We start from the raw sequence: 819 nt of genomic DNA on the forward strand, positions 1-819 counted from the left end.
ACAACGAGATCGGCGGAGGAAACGAGAAGATTGCCGTGAGCACTTTTAGGATGGGATTGCTCGAGGACTCTGGGCTGAGGGAATCATTGACAAAGAAGCCTCCCGAGGATATGAGGTAGTTAATGAGGTGCATTGAGGAGTATAAAAGGCTAGAAGATGACCAGCTACAAAGCAAGGGTAAGGCACCAATGACAAATCATCCTCGACAGAGTGGATTTCAGCTTAGAAACCGAGAGACTTTGAGGATTCAAGAGCTGCAAGCATCAACAGGGGAGGTAAATGTGACGTTCAAGGAGCCAGTACACAAAATCGTAGACAAGATTAAGCATGAGCCATATTTTAGGTGGCTGAACAGGATGGGTGGTGACCCCTCTAGGAGGAATCAAAATTTGTACTACACTTATCATAAAGATAAGGGTCATACCATCGAGCAGTGTTGAGTGTTGAAAGACAATCTCGAGCAGCTGGTCAAAGCTAAGTATCTAAAAGAATTTGTGATTGGCACGGGAGACTAGAGAACAAAACAGGGCGCTCCGCAGAGGGGTAACCCCTACCGCCCCCACTCGGGATAATTGAGGTCATCCACGTACCCCCGAAGAGTATGGCCGCAGCAAGGAAGAAAGGGGTGATGACTGTAGTCCTAGTGGAAGGAAGTTCGGATGCACATCCACTAGAAAAGAAAGTGAAGCATACCAGGGAACCTATCGCTTTCAGTGATAACAATTTGGAAGGAACGGTCCAGTCGCATGACGACGCGTTGGTAGTTGCTGCTCGGATAGGTGGTTTCTTGGTAAAAAGGGTGATGATAGACCAAGGAAG

This window comes from Quercus suber, unplaced genomic scaffold, assembly GCF_002906115.3.
Source record: "Quercus suber isolate HL8 unplaced genomic scaffold, Cork oak 2.0 scaffold_769, whole genome shotgun sequence".
In the NCBI taxonomy this organism is placed as follows: Eukaryota; Viridiplantae; Streptophyta; class Magnoliopsida; order Fagales; family Fagaceae; genus Quercus; species Quercus suber.